This window comes from Thamnophis sirtalis, unplaced genomic scaffold (assembly GCF_051295495.1).
Source record: "Thamnophis sirtalis isolate CommonGarterSnake01/CBP01778 unplaced genomic scaffold, rThaSir2_p1.2 scaffold_7, whole genome shotgun sequence".
NCBI lineage: Eukaryota > Metazoa > Chordata > Lepidosauria > Squamata > Natricidae > Thamnophis > Thamnophis sirtalis.
In genome coordinates, this window is record NW_028261387.1 from 59,478,384 (window position 1) to 59,492,726 (window position 14,343).

General features: G+C 38.9%; 1 protein-coding gene across 2 annotated transcripts in view; it reads left to right on the forward strand.

Moving 5' to 3' along the window:
* The window catches only part of MAGI3 (membrane associated guanylate kinase, WW and PDZ domain containing 3), a 122,782-nt gene that overhangs the window by 34,839 nt on the left and 73,600 nt on the right, over positions 1-14,343 (forward strand). The gene's annotated exons all lie outside the window — the stretch shown is intronic.

Sequence of the window (14,343 nt, forward strand, 5' to 3'; positions counted from 1 at the left end):
GTATCAAGATCCATCTGTATCTTTAGCCTGTATTCTGAAGTGTTGGCTATTCCGGCCAGCCGGGGGTCATCTGCTAACCTGATGACCCCCCCCCCCCATCAGCCGTTAACAAACAGAGAGCTAACAGTCATTCCGGCTCCTTCTTATGACCACTTGAGATAACAGCAGTTCTTAAAGAAACAGTACTACTATCATGGCATATATTTTGCTATCCCAAATGTTAGCTTACACACCTAACACCTTCATTCAAATCACTGATGAAGATGTTGAAGAGTACTGGGCTCAACACTGAACCTTGGGAGACTCCCTGCACTCTTCCCTCCATGAAGAGGCAGTTCCATTGAGGAGTACAGGTGGGTGCACCAGTTACCAAGGCACCTGGGGTGACTAGGTCTAACCCACATTCTTCTACTTTATCTAATAGTAGGTTATGGTCTACCTTATCAGGACTTGCTGAAGTCCAAGTTAACTATATCAATGGCATCCCTATGGTCCACTAGGGTTGTCACCGTAATCTAATATGGCCAGTCTGGTATGATCTGTTTTTGACAAACCCATGTTGGCCTTGGGCTCTCGAGACGGTTTTTCTTCCTTTCTGAAGGGGGGGAATCACATCAGCAAGTCTATAGTGGTTCTCCAGTACTCCAGGATCTCTGATAGATATAGTTTCAGTTGTTTGGAGATTTTGTCCGCCAGCTCCTTCAGACCCCTGGGTGTAACCCACCCGGTCCTGGGAATTGGACCTTGCCTAAGATAGACAGGCTACCATTTCTTCCCTATCTCATCTTGGGTTCCTAATCTGAATTTGGGATGCGGTTCTTGATAGGTTGGATTGTTTATCCCTTCGGGTAAAGACAGATGCCAAGCACGAATTAAATAGTTCGGCTTACCCCTGCTGCTTGTCACCTTCGGGCCACTTCTCCCAGCAAGGGACCAATCGTTTCCTTAATCTTTCTTGGTTTTATCAGGCGGGAAGATGCCCCCTTTTGTATTTTATTCTATTTCATTATTATTATTGTGGTTGTGGTTCTTGTTGTTATTATTATTAATTTACCTTTGTGGCAGGCCTTTATTGTGAGCCTTAGCTCCCCTCACTCCATCTTTACACACACTCTAGTGGCCGCCCATTAAACTCCGTCTGTGTTTACATTCTGAATATCTCTGCGCTAACCCTAGCCATAGAATCATATCACCCTTATGGCCGGGGGGAAAAAAGGGTCAGACAGGCTGGTCCCCATGCCAGAACCCACCACAAACTCAGAATGGGATGCCCGACTATGAGAGATCGCAGAAGCACCTCAGATAGCCTATGAATTTAGACAACATTCGCTGAGGGCAGAACATACAGCAGGGGTGGGTTCATCAGAGCCGGCTGGCTCAACCGGACCAAGGGGACAACTTGGAGCGGAAGCTGCAGCCAGTTGACCGCTTGGCGGTGGAGCGGAGCATCCTGAGGAAAGACCTCTTCTCCCCCAGGGTGATAAGGACTATCCAGGCCGCCCGCAGGCCCTCCACAGAGCGCATCTATGGCTCCACGTGGCGGGCCTTTGACTCTTGGTGCAACTCCCGGGGGTTCAACCCCATCCAGGCTACGGTGCCTCAGGTTCTGGACTTCCTCCAGGCGGGCCTGGATAGAGGGTTAGCTCCTAACACAATTAGGAGACAGGTCTCAGCCATCTCATCAGTTCTCCTGTGTGGCAGAAATCAGAGCCTGACACACCACCCCATGGTCAGGCAATTCCTTAAGGGGGCCTCCAACCTCAGACCACCTACGGTACACAGGTACCCTTCCTGGGATTTACACAGGGTATTGGACACTCTAATGGGCGCCCCATTTGAGCCATTACAAACAGTTTCCCTCAAGTTCCTGACCCTGAAGGTGGCTTTCCTGGTGGCCATCATTTCCGCCAGGCGGATATCCGAACTGCAGGCGCTGTCCACCAGGGAGGATCTCTGTGTCTTCCACCAAGATAGGGTGGTGTTACGGCTGGATCCATCCTTCATTCCCAAGGTGTGCTCCTGCTTCCATCGAGCCCAGGAACTGATTTTGCCCAACTTCTGTCCAGACCCTTCTCACCCATTGGAGAGGAAGCGGCACACTCTGGACGTTAGGAGGGCTCTGAGGATTTACCTCAGGAGAACCAGGCCAAACAGGAAATCCGAAGCCCTGTTTGTCTCCTTCCAACCAGGATCCCTGGGTAATAAGGTAACTTCCACCACTATCGGCAGGTGGCTGCGAACCTGCATTGCCACTGCTTACCAATCGCAGGGGTTACAGACACCAAATCATATCACAGCCCACTCCACACGGAGTGCAGCCACATCCACGGCCTGGGCCACACAAGCATCCCTGGCCGAAATCTGCAGGGCAGCCACGTGGGCTTCCCCCTCTCCCTTTGTTAGGAACTATAAGTTGGACTCCTTTGCCTCGGCAGAGGCCTCGTTCGGCCGCAGGGTGTTGCAGGCGGTTCACAGGGCAGGACCCGTGCCTCAACAGGCCTGAGTGGGGGACATATGGCCTCAGGGATCTCCCTCCCTAGGGACGTGCAGGCTTTGGTACGTCCCATTCTGGATACTCCTCCCCCCTCACTATGGAGAAAGGGCGTTGGTACTTACCTGATACGCCTCTTCTCATAGTGGGGGGAGGAGTATCCAGTCCCTCCCTGACTATGTTTGTACAACTAAGTGTTATGTTCATTGTTTATATTGTTATTTAATTATTGATGTTGAAGACAATAAAAGCAGAAAAACTGAATCAAGAGTCTGGAGCGAATGATGCAACGAGTCGGAGAGAGCTCTTCGTCATAAAACTGGGCAGGCTCACTTCCAGGGGGCGGAGCCCAAAGAGCTTATCTGACTCAAACCAATCACGAGAGGATAAGGTCAACCCATTCTGGATACTCCTCCCCCCACTATGAGAAGAGGCGTATCAGGTAAGTACCAACGCCCTTTTTGCTTTGGCAGTGTGTTTTGGGTCATTGTCATGCTGCAATACCCATCCACAACCCATTTTCAATACCCTGGCTGAGGGAAGGAGGTTCTCACCCAAGATATGATGGTACATGTCCCCGTCCATTGTCCCTTTGATGTGGTGAAGTTGTCCTGTCCCCATAGCAGAAGAACACCCCCAAAGCATAATGTTTCCACGTCCATGTATGACAGTGGGGCTGGTGTTCTTGGAGTCATAGGCAGCATTCCTCCTCTTCCAAACATGGCGAGTTGAGTAGATGCCAAAGAGCTTGACTTTGGTCTCATCTGACCACAACACTTTCACCCAGTTCTCCTCTGAATCATTCAGATGTTCATTGGCAAACTTCAGATAGGCCTGTGCATGTGCTTTCTTGAGCAGGGGGACCTTGTGGGCATTGCAGGATTTCAGTCCTTCACGGCATAGTGTGTTACCAATTGTTTTCTTGGTGACTATGATCCCAGCTCCCTTGAGATCATTGACAAGATCCTCCCGTGTAGTTCTGGGCTGATTCCTCACCGTTCTCATGATCATTGAATCTCGACGAGGTGAAATCTTGCATTTAGCCCCAGCCCAAGAGAGATTGACAGTTATTTTGTCTTTCTTCCATTTGCAAATAATCACACCAGTTGTTGTCACCTTCTTACCAAACTGTTTGCCGATAATCTTGAGCCCATTCCAGGTTTGTGTAGGTCTACAATCTTGTCCCTGATATCCTTGGACAGCCCATTGGTCTTGGCCATGGTGGAGAGTTTGGAATCTGATTGCTTGCTTGCTTCTGTGGACAGGTGTCTTTTATACAGGTAATACGCTGAGATAAGGAGCACTCCCTTTAATATAGTGCTACTAATCTCAGCTCATTACCTTTATAAAAGACACCTAGGAGCCAGAAATCTTGCTGATTGATAGGGGATCAAATACTTATTTCGCTCAATAAAATGCAAATCAATTTATAGCTTTTTGAAATGTGTTTTCCTTGTTGCTATTCTGTCTCTCACTGTTAAAATAAACCTACATTAAAATTACTGATAAAATGATAAGACTGATCATTTCTTTGTCAGTGGGCAAACATACAAAATCAGCAGGGAATCAAATACTTTTCCCCCCTTGAATTAAAATGGCATTTGAGGTTGGAATTTCCATCACTAAGTGATGGAGTCATAAAGTGTGATAACAATATTGGCTATCCTGGCTGCCATCAGTAACAAAATTGTACAGTCATTAGCGAAGCAGTTTTTTGTCCACTTCCTACAACTAAAGTCATTGGAAAAGCTGGTAAGAAGTTGCAAGTCCCTAGGTCAGCAGGCAGCTAAATGGCTGCTTTCTGGTGAGGAAGGGTATAAATGGGGTACACAGGAAGAGTCTACAAGAGTGCAAGGAAGACTTGGGGAGAATATGTGAGAGGCCTGGTGCAGGTCAGGGAGAATGCACAAGAGTGCAAATGGATGTGCAAGAGGCACAAGGTGGGTCAGAAAGATTGTGTGAGTGTAAGAGGTGGATAAGAAGCACAGGTTGGGAGGATGTAAGGGGACATGGATTGGACTTCGGTAAGAGGCATGGTGTAAGTTGAAATCTGGTGCTCTTAGATTGGTTTGCTGCCAGAGGGACCTTGTTTTTGTTTCCAGCTCAAAGAAAGAAACCAGAAATTGACCCATTTGTCCTATAGACTCATGGAAATGGACATTTTGTCCATCAACTTAAGAGTTGAGCAACAAAGGGACAGGTATTTTCATTGGATTTATAGCTGTAATGTAGCCAAATGTATGGATCGTACAACTGACCTTCCTCGTTTCTTTTTTTAATTGATTGATTGATCCTTACAGTTAAAGATAAACTTTTCTTTGGAACATGTAAGTACTTTTCTTTCTAGAACTACATTTAAAATGAAATGTTGGAAATTTATACCGATACTTACTTAACTCACAAAAAGTTGGAAATTAAAGTGCTAAAAAGGATTCCCTTTTTGGAAACTTTCCTTTTTTGAAAGAGTGAATAGAAAGAACCTCTTATGTGGAGAAGCTGCTTTGTTTACATATCAATTGTACAACAAAGCCTTAAAGTTGGTTACCAGAGGTGGCTACTTAAAAGGAAATATTTGAAGTGCCTGAACTTTTTAACTGTTTAATGGAATCAGAAGTTACTAGTGATGATGAACAAATCCCTCTGGAGACGACTGAGATGGATGCACTAGATGAACAAATGCACTGGGTGATCATTCAAAAATGGAAAAAGACATTGTTGCTTACCCTTTCAAATTGAAATGAAAGGGGTTTATTGGAGTTATTTCATGGAAACTGTAAGTGGATAGGTGATAAGATGATAAAAATTTCTAGAGCAGAGGAAAAAATGCTAAAAGAAAACACAATTTTATTTATGGGATTTAAGTGGTTGGAGGGAAGAAGAAAAAACAAACGTGATTTATCTGATTATGGTTAAATAATGAGTTCTTATTTCTGGTGATGTTGAACAGTAATCTGGATTGGATAGCATTTCTTTTAGAAATGTGTAATGTAATACAATAGTTTTTAATATTTAAGAGTTATTTTTGTGACATTTAATAGATTTAATTTTTTATAACATTTAATTGTTAAGAGAAGGATGAGAATGTAGACAAAATGAAAACAGAAGCTATGTATTTATATTATTAGGGATTTTTCTTAATTTTTATTGGACTTCTGCTGATTAATAGATTAATAAATGGAGATTTAAAGAAGTGTTTATAAAAAATGGGGTAAGACATGGAAAGAAGAGTATCTGGTTGTATTTTAAGTGACAGTGGTATTTGTTAATAAAGCTGCCTTTGGACTTTTTGCAAGAGAAATGTAATTTTGATTTTGAGATTTGGGATTATAGAAGTGAGGACACGACTTTGACAGCCCTGTTTTACTGCATATAAAAAATAAACTGAGTGAAGTTTTAAAAATTAAAAAGGAAATAGAAATGATAAGTCAAGAGAATCACCTGAAAATTTTTTTCTTATTGGACTTAAAAGAGTCTTGTTAATCTTGATTTCTTGAGGAAATTAGTGATGGGATAAAGAATTGAAGAGAGCTTAAATCCAATGACAATATTTGATTGAATTAAAGGAAGGAAGTTGGAAGTAAAAAGAAGGGATATAAAGTTGGTTTATGTGATTAATGTCTAACTTTTTATTTTTATGGGACTTTTTGCCACACCAGAATTAAAAAGCTGATATTTTATAGATTTTATTATAAATAAAGGATAGGATATGGGATGAAGACCTATCTGTTTGTAACCTTACAGGAAGTGAAGAATTATTAGATTTGTTTATACTTGTTATGATGAAGGTTGAAAATATCTTTTTATATATTTCTTTTCTTTTTCTTCTCTTGTCTTTTTTTAGTTCACTTTGATTATTTTGCCCATTCTCTTTAAATTTAGTATTACTTTTTATTATTATAATTAAAATTCTTAATAAAAAATGTATTATAGATAGTGACTATGGAATTTATTACAAGATTAGACAAATCATTTTCCAAGGCCTCAGTGAACAGAAAACTGCTTCACCATGCAGTTAGTCCTTGCTTAATTACCCTACTAAAGTTCAGGAACTCCGCCCCTAAATGGGAAATCATGTGACAATGAGTGTGCTTTGAGTGAAAAGATAAAAGATTACTCAGTTTCACACCTTCAACTCTTAGCCTTTTCACCACTCTGTCTCCCTTTGGAATGCTTGAGGGCCTGTTTACTGTCTTATACATACTGCAAACAATGTGATAATGCCACAGCCTGGTGCTGGGAGCCATGGCTGTTACTCTCTTGGAATCCCTTTCTTTCTTGCAAAGTAGAGATATCTAAGACTTCCTACAAGAAATCACTTGTGGAGGGGGCGGAAGAGCCAAGCAAAAGAGAGATTGCCTATAGAAATTGCTTGCTTTTTTCCTCCTCCTCTACTCTAATTGCAAAGATTAGATGAAAAGAGTTTTCAAGGGAGTAAGCTGTTTATTCTTCTACACATTGAGAGCAATGTGGTGCACCAGCAGCAAGGAAAGATCAGGCAGAGGAGAACACCTAGAAGAATCACTCCCACCACCCCAATACAGATGTGAGAGATTTTAAGAGAGTACTGTAAACTATTTGCCCTGGGCTACAAGTATGATCACATTACTTTTGATGTATAGAAGAGCAAACAGCTTACTTTCTTGCAACCCCCTTTCTCCAAACTCACTGCTTTGTTAAAAAGGAAAAAACAAAACGAAAAACTTCCAGGCCAGGCATAAGACGACTCATATACTATAATAACTACAGTATAATAACATTGATGTGACTGAAGGATGCTGTAAAGATCATAAATGGGTTGCATAGTTATTTTATCAGAAGTATCTGAACTTTGAAAGCTGCTGATAGTGAGGACTACCTCTAAATCCAACTGTTTATCTCCATTGTAGCAGTCAGATGCCATTTCATCATTCTCAGCTTTTCAAGATCTCAGAATCAAGCTATCAGGAATACATGCACCTTAACAACAACAGCACCAAAATACCCAACCCTGCTCTAAAGGATGCCAATAATATAATAATATAACCAGAATAAGGTGGACTGAATTTTTTGTTTTTTAGAGGATTGGGAGCTAGCTGGAGAGCTTTTATGGACAGATTACAATGTAAAAAAGAAATATTTTGGACTTCATTCAGTTTGAAACATAAACAGATTTCACTCTTCAATCAACTTTTCCTAGTCCTGAATGAAAATCAATTCAGACAAGTGTTTTGCTGATGTGTTGTGTCAAATACAATTTGAGAAAAGGTCCTAGTTTTGTAAAATGGGCAGTAGAAATTTGGTGGAATAAATAAAGTCAAGATGATTTATAAATAATAATTTCTATGCCTCTCAGAAAGAGAGATTATGCTTAAATGTGTAAAATTATCTCTGCTGGGTAGTCCTGGTTGTTTGGGAGGTTGATGTCTTTGAATCAGCATTGCTTCTGCTACATCCTGGACAGGTCCCTAAGTTTTCTTGGAAAGGTTTTGGAAATGGTTTGCCATTGCCTGATTCCTAGGACTGAGAGAGAATGACGGCCTAAAGTCACCTAGATGGCTTTGTGCTTAGAGCAAGACTAAAATTCAGTCTCCTGATTTCTAGCCTGGTGCCTTAATCATTACACCAAACTAGAGCTCAATCTGGATTAACAAATAGTATTGTTAATTTGTTGTAGTATCATTCTGGACTGGTTTAGTAGGATTCATGTTATCATCTAACACCCCCCCCCCTTTTACTTTTAATTCTCCCTAGTAATAGGTGTTATCCCAGTTCCATTTTTATCTATATATTTTAACACATTTACAACAAATTTTCAACCTTGAATTAAGAGTGAATTAATTTTTCATGTTGGCAAGCAAGAATGTTGTAAAGCGGATATTACACTATATTATTTAAATTAAATTGTCAGAGAAAATCTGAAGTGGCAAAGAGTTCTCTATTTTCTAAGGTTACTGTAAATATGATTCTTCTTAGGGAGGGAGGATATATTTTAAATTTCTCTTATCCTTATGTTTTTGTATTTATTCATTCACAAAGTGATATTTTATATCACGTCAATCATTGCAATTCTAAGTGATTTAGGAGTAATAAAACAAGAATACAAAAATAAAATAACTATTAAAATGACTTAATAAGCAAAGTTATGATCATAATTAGCATAATACCTATTACTAGAATTTTTAGTCATCTCTGCTACAGTAAGAATTGCCCCTTTCTCAAAATTCTCTTAGGACTCTTAGGAATAGCTACATTTTTAAAAGCTGCTTAAATATTAACAATAAAAATGTTGATTTTATTTCTGGTGAAAGGGAATTCCACAGGTAGGCACTCTTGGAAAAAATCTTGTCCTATGAATTTTCTCTTGTAGTGGTTGGGTATGCTAAGCATTCATTCTTTGCAGGCATATGTTGAGTAGGTAAATTCTATTTGTAGTAAGTGATTGCAAAGATCCCTACAGGCCCCAAGTCCTGTAGGATTTTAAAATAGTAATTACTATTTTGAATTGTCCCTAGAGACTGACTGGCAAGTAGTATCGCTTCTTTGGTTCTGGAGTTATATAGGAGAAACAAGTTGTACCTGTTAGTGCACAAAGTGCTACATTTTGCTCTAGTTGCATCTTCAGTTACAAAGGCAGTGCCATTTAGACTACATTACAATAATCCATATGGGAGGTTGTTACCAGTACCTTATCTTTCTATTTCAGGATAAAGCACAACTGGTGTATCAGCTGAAGATGGTATAATGCCTTGGATTTAATTTCAAAAAGGTTATTCACAGTTCTGTAAGATGTTGGTGGAGGTCATTTGCAGTTCTTTAAAGCATCTGTATCTTTTCCTAAGTTTATTTGATAACTGTAGAAACACAACCCTATTAAATGTCAGGTTTCTATTAAGGACATTTCTTGTACATTGTTTTCTCTCTTTTTTAGTTTGCTTTTAAAGTATTTTTGTGGTCAGAGGATTGTTATATTGAAGGCAAAGTGACATTTTTGATTGTACCCTTATAGTAAAAACTATTATTTAGAGTTCATTTAGTGTACTCTGAAAAATAGGCATTGAATTGGTCAAAGTGAACATCTTGCACTAATCAGTGCAATTATTATAACTTAGTATGTATTTTCCAAAAATAGGGATGCCTGGCTAATCTTGTTTCTTTTATTATTCTATGAAAGGTATAAATATCTTAATATATTAGTAATATGGACATAGTATAATTTCAGGACTTCAGGAAACTAGATATATTACCCCATAATATACTAATTAGCAAGCTGGATATGGCTGTGCACTTATTCAGAATAACAGAGTTGGAAGGAGCCTTGAAGGTGTTCTAATCCAACCCTGCTCAAGCAGGAAACCTATATCATTTCAAATGCTATCAAATGGTTGTCCAATCTCTTCATAAAACCTCCTTTGATGAAGCACTCACAACATCTAAAGGCTGTTTAATTGATTAATTGTTCTTATTGTCAAAAAATATCTTCTTATTTCTAGGTTGATTCTCTCCTTGATTAGTTTCCATCTATTGCCTTGGGGAGAAGATAGAAGGAGTATATTAAAACCCCAAGGAAATAGGTCTAGGCTAAACTTCAGGAGAAACTTGCATTTTGTAGAAGCTACCATCCAATTGAATAGCTGCTGCATGGACTATTGACATTTTCTTCACTTGAGGTTTTCAAACAAATGATGGATGGTCATCTTTTGGAGACACTATAATTACTCCTGCATTGACCTTGACTTTAATTATATAATCTCTATCATATTTTCCATTTTTTAAAAATCATTCTAAATATTGGATGATTGGATTACTAAAAAAATGTATATCTGATTTCCATTCACCACTGAAAAAGGAAATGACTTCATATTTAGTTTAGTATGGAAGAAATACTAAGCAGACTTACATAACCAGGGTGAACTGTAGTTATATCAAATGTGAATATTACAAAGCTCCCTGAATTGTCAATCATAAATATATGATAATATATTCATTGACTTGATAATTCTGAGAGTTGATGTTGACACACTGGATCTAATTTGTTTAGGAAGGTATGCTCTAATAAAACAACCAGAAGAAAATATTCATATAGATTCATATATGCAAGCACACATGCACATACATATACACACTGTAAGCATATGCTTTTATTGGTCTCTCAGCACAGAAAGATTAATATAGGTAGTCCTTGGTTAATGGTAATTAGGACCAGAATTTCCATTGCTATGTAATGCAGTTGTAAAGCAACCTCCCCAGTCCAGCAGTGTGAAGTTATAGCTATCCCAGTCCAGCACCATGGTGCAAACTTTAGTCACCCCAGCACTGTGGCATCAAAGCCCAACTGTAGCTATTCAGCAGTTACCACCCTGAATTTTGTGGCCTCTGCATCCCCAGTTGACCTTCCCTGTCTTCTTGCTGCTGCTGCGGAAGTACAGCCAGTCTGGCCCTTCACGAGGACTGCAAATGACCTTAGGAAGAAAATCTTGCACAGTCAGCATTTGTCTCATGATGGGAGCTAAAAGGGCAGACATGGGGAGATGGGAAGCTAAGAATTTTTGAGACATACATTAATACTGTAAATGCGGGTGGGCTGTGAAGAACTGGAATTTGCCACACAGATGTTCCCTCTGTTGTAAATTTGAGGACCAAGAATAAATACCTCTTAAATTATATGCAGAAATGTAAACTATCATGGAAAACATATTATTTGTAAATTGTGTAGTTTTTAAACTCTTCCTCCTAGTGTCAAATTTCTTATTTTTTATATTGTTTTTGTAATAAATACATATTTATTATTATATTAAAATTTCTTAGTTTAAAAAGTCAAATGATCTTACATTGCATTCTCGACTATTTCCTACCTTGTTAAAATTTTCTTGTGATAATAAATGTATTACCTAGGTTTCTAGTTTAAGAGTTTAGAATCTTTTTGAAATTCCAAAGCTGAATCAATGGCAGATTAAGATCCCACATAGCCATCCTGGAGGGATGACCCCGAACAATACCTTGCTTTGTATCCATCTGTCAAATTGATGAGAGAAGTAATATACAATGTCTTCATTGTGTCTTTACTGTGGAACAGCAAAGCAACAGCTTTCACTTGATATGATATATTTGGTAATAATACATGATAAGACCATTGTAATAAAATACTTGTGAGAAAAAATGTGATATTGCTTTTTTTTAAAAAAATATAAAATTAGAAATGAGTTGCCCAATACTAAGCATACTGAGAGCATACTGTATATTAAGCATACTGAAAGCATACTGTATATTAACATGGAAACATAAAAAAACATGGATCATTTACAGTTTGCAACACTGCTTGGTGTCATATACATACAGTATATACCCACAGTTTGACATTAGCTTGCACACTTAGAGAGTTTTATAGATGAAAATCACAATTAAAGAATGATTTAAATCACCAGTAGGAAAAATCTATTAGGATTAGGATTTTTTTTACATTGCTTGATATCAGAGTAACATTTTACAAACAGTACTCTCATTTTTTTAAAAAAAATATCAGTTTTTGAGAGATAGAATAACTATTTGTTATGGGAAATTAAATAAAAGTTTTAAAACTGAGACTGATAAATTATGTAAATATAGCAGGGCAAAAAAGTATTTAGTCAGCCACCAATTGTGCAAATTCTCCCACTTAAAAAGATGAAAGAGGCCTGTAATTGACATCATAGGTAGACCTCAACTATGAGAGACAAAATGAGAAAACAAATCCAGACAATCACATTGTCTGATTTGGAAAGAATTTTTTTTGCAAACTATGGTGGAAAATAAGTATTTGGTCACCTACAAACAAGCAAGATTTCTGGCTCACACAGACCTGTAACTTCTTCTTTAAGAGGCTCCTCTGTCCTCCACTCATTACCTGTATTAATGGCACCTGTTTGAACTTGTTAACAGTATAAAAGACACCTGTCCACAATCTCAAACAGTCACACTCCAAACTCCACAATGGTGAAGACCAAAGAGCTGTCGAAGGACACCAGAAACAAAATTGTAGACCTGCACCAGGCTGGGAAGACTGAATCTGCAATAGGCAAGCAGCTTGGTGTGAAGAAATCAACTGTGGGAGCAATAATTAGAAAATAGAGCGACATACAAGACCGCTGATAATCTCCCTTGATCTGGGGCTCCATGCAAGATCTCACCTTTTGGGGTCAAAATGATCACAAGAATGGTGAGCAGAAATCCCAGAGCCACACGGGGGGACCTAGTGAATGACCTGCAGAGAGCTGGGACCAACGTAACAAAGGCTACCATCAGTAACACACTACGCCGCCAGGGACTCAGATCCTGCAGTGCCAGACATGTCCCCCTGCTTAAGCCAGTACATGTCCGAGCCAGTCTGAAGTTTGCTAGAGAGCATTTGGATGATCCAGAAGAGGATTGGGAGAATATCATATGGTCAGATGAAACCAAAATAGAACTGTTTCATAGAAACACAATTTGTCGTGTTTGGAGGAGAGAGAATGCTGAGTTGCATCCAAAGAATACCATACCTACTGTGAAGCATGGGGGTGGCAACATCATGCTTTGGGGCTGTTTCTCTGCAAAGGACGACTGATCCATGTACAGGAAAGAATGAATGGGGCCATGTATCGTGAGATTTTGAGTGCAAACCTCCTTCCATCAGCAAGGACATTGAAGATGAAACTTGGCTGGGTCTTTCAACATGACAATGATCCCAAACACACTGCCCGGGCAATGGAGGAGTAGCTTCATATGAAGCATTTCAAGGTCCTGGAGTGGTCTAGCCAGTCTCCAGATCTCATCCCCATAGAAAACCTTTGGAGGAAGTTGAAAGTCCGTGTTGTCCAGCGACAGCCCCAAAACATCACTGCTCTAGAGGAGATCTGCATGGAGGAATGGGCCAATATACACCAACAGTGTGTGCCAACCTTGTGAAGACTTACAAAAAACGTTTGACCTCTATCATTGCCAACAAAGGATATATAACACAGTATTGAGATAAACTTTTGATATTAACCAAATACTTATTTTCCACCATGATTTGCAAAAAAATTCTTTCCAAATCAGACAATGTGATTGTCTGGATTTGTTTTCTCTTTTAGTCTCTCATAGTTGAGGTCTACCTATGATGTCAATTACAGGCCTCTCATCTTTTTAAGTGGGAGAACTTGCACAATTGGTGGCTGACTAAATACTTTTTTGCCCCACTGTATATTTCACTTAAATTATACTTAGGGATCAGTACTATTATAAGCTGTACAAATCAACCAAAAGTATAAGATTAAAGGAAGGTAGCAATGTGAAAATATCTAATAATGGATTTTATTCCTTTTGAAACCTTATGGATAAGAATTTTTAAATGCATTGTATGCCTAGAGTACCTGAAATAATAAACTGCCCTTCATTTTCAACAAAACGTTTATACTCTGATTTTATTCAGAGTGCTACAGCTTCACTCACTATACTAAGTGCCAACCATTCTGCCATGACAAAAGTTATGACCTTCTAGGAGTTTCTATTCAATAAATTGAAAGTCTCTGAATTTTGTTTTCACAAGGTCAAATTGCACAGTTCAAAATAGAATTTATAGGCTGTGTATGGTGTCTGCTCTTCTGTGCTATTTTATAAAATCCCAATTGTTTAGAATAAATTATACTAAAACTGAACTAGGTTACTCCAAATTACCTTCAAATCCCTCCCAATCTACTGCATAAAGTGATGGTGGAAGAGAATAATAGCAAAAATATTGTTGGCATGGGAATACCTCAAGGTCAAAAGAAGTGAAACCCATTAAAGTACTTGGACAGATTATAAAATGCAATTTTCAAGTGCAAATTATTTAGAAATCTTATCTATATATATATATTGTTCACTTTTATTTTGTACTT